Genomic DNA, 2253 nt, shown 5'->3' on the forward strand with positions numbered 1-2253 from the left:
GAGTAGAAGTCCAGAATTATTTGTATGGTAGTCCATTTTTCTCTGGTCTTGTTCAAACTATGCACCAATATGCATGTAATCTATATGGTAGGCATTTGTAAGCAACTTCCATGCAGGTCCCTAGCATCTTTGCACACCCTTCATATAACAGAAAGCACTGAATCTCTTTCAAAGGACTCCATCTACATCTATGGAATAGGAATGATCCTTTGTTAATTACTGTTCTTCCATTGAAGTCATCAGAACTCACACTGGGCCCTAAAGGAGGGAAAGCAGAGGACAGAACTATTAATAATGCAGGAAAGAAGATCAACTTTGAAAACAGGAATTTTAAGCTGACTGTATCCCTTTAAGTGTCCACACCATTTATTTTTGGAGTCAGTGTCAAAGGCAGTATCAATTACATGGATTAGGAGCGGGAAGGACATTAGAACAATTCCTCTTCCTGTCCATTAAGCCATAAAAACTTCAGAAAATGCAGACTCCAGCTACTGACTAGAATCTTTCAAGAAACAAATTGTCTTCCCTATGTAACTCTTTGTTTTAGTCACTGGCAATTAATGATATAAAAAAAAAAAACCCATTAAGAAATGCTTTCAACCAGTCCTCTAACTCCACCCAAATTGCTACATTCGTAACCATAGGCACTTTTGTACTCACTCACCTATTTCTTACACACACAAAGCCATTTGTTTATGCACATGAATGAGCTTGTAAGTATCAGGACATTTTCAGAGTAGTTTGTAAATACATGACCCATTACAGCTTTCACTGATCATACCTCCGGACCAGACTTCAGTCTATGAAGCTTTCAGTGCTTGGAGTTTTACATCCAGATACAAAAGCACCTTAATCAGCTGGAATCAGTCTGCTGAGCCAAAGGCCATAATTTATCTGCAAGTTGTATAACATCATGGGTTAATAGTCAGTCCTTCCAAATACTCTCTACCCTATTGTCAGCTGTTTAAAAGAACAGAATAAAATGGGCAGGATTGCAACTTCCAATAATACATCAAGAAATCCAAAGAAATGATCCGAAATGTTCAGACTGGATGTTATGTATGTTTGATTCCATAATAAATGTGATCCCTTTTCAAATTTTCCCTCAGATTTGTAGAAACAGCAGCACACCTTTCTGTACTACACAATATTCTGGGAGGACTGGCCCCAGATAAGAAGAACCTGAAGGCTGGAATGCATGTCCCACTGACAGAGCAGCTTTGCCTCCACTTTTATTGCAGGCACCTTAGAAAGCACAGATGAATTCCTCTTCCTTTTCCCATTCTTAGTTTGTTACATCTTAATAGTAGCCAGTTAGACAACAGTGGCAGGGCATAAAAGATCCCATTAAGGTGAGAGCCACAGAGACACTTAGGAGTAGTGCAGAATACTTGATCTATGGCAGTGCTAGCTGGGAATCCTCCTCTGACTATTAACAAACAACCAATAAATTGACAAGCCCCATTGTTGGCATGACAAATGCATTGGGTTTGAGGACAGCATAAATAAATCTCTCTAGTATTCTAGTAACAACACGACTGATCCTTACTGCTGGTGAATGCACCTTTTTTAATCCTCATTTTTCTAGGGTTAGCATATATCCTCAGCAAAGGAGGTCTAAGCTACCATGATTCATCTTCCATTACCCATCCTCACTGCAGAACAGCTGAAATGCAATACAACCCCACCCCCTTTCTGTTCATGCTAAGTTTATTGTATGTCCACACCCATAGCCTTGCAGGAGCTGTTTGCCCTCACCATTACCCTGCTCTGTGAGAAAGCAATCTCCAAACAGCAGCCACAGTAACTCTGAGCCCCTAACTTCTCCCTTTAGCCACAGGGCTGAGGTACTTAGCTCATTAAAGTTAAATCAAATTCCTCTCAAGGTGCTAACATAAAATGATGACTTTTGTAGTTAAACTTACCACATACTTCAAGCACCATCCTTCATTTCTTCCAAGCTATTAAATAGAGATTTCATGACTGCTACTTCACTTCACAAGCAAAACTAGGAGAAAAGGGGGTTTTGGCTTTATTCTTTATTATATACTTGCACATTCACTCTTCATGGAAATTAAACTTGTAACTACCATGGAAATATCAGGAAGATGCAAGGAAACTCTTCCTCTGCTATAGTGCAAACAGCAGTTTGTGTTGATTTGAAGTATTCATGTTGCTGTGGGCCTTCTTTAAAAACAAAAAAGCAGCAGTTTGAAGATTACTGAAAGATTCTGTAATCTGTTAACTCTGTCA

The 2253-nt window shown here is 39.2% G+C and overlaps 1 long non-coding RNA gene across 1 annotated transcript; it reads right to left on the reverse strand.

Annotated features, from left to right (window-relative positions):
* Positions 1-1989, reverse strand: LOC112551600. Its single transcript, XR_003095897.1, has 3 exons — positions 1926-1989; positions 782-894; positions 1-258 (listed from the first exon to the last, which is right to left on the reverse strand). It is a non-coding gene; the product is annotated as an uncharacterized LOC112551600 (long non-coding RNA).
* Between the last annotated feature and the right edge of the window lie 264 nt (positions 1990-2253).

This window comes from Alligator sinensis, unplaced genomic scaffold (genome assembly GCF_000455745.1).
Source record: "Alligator sinensis unplaced genomic scaffold, ASM45574v1 scaffold630_1, whole genome shotgun sequence".
NCBI classification, from domain to species: Eukaryota; Metazoa; Chordata; order Crocodylia; family Alligatoridae; genus Alligator; species Alligator sinensis.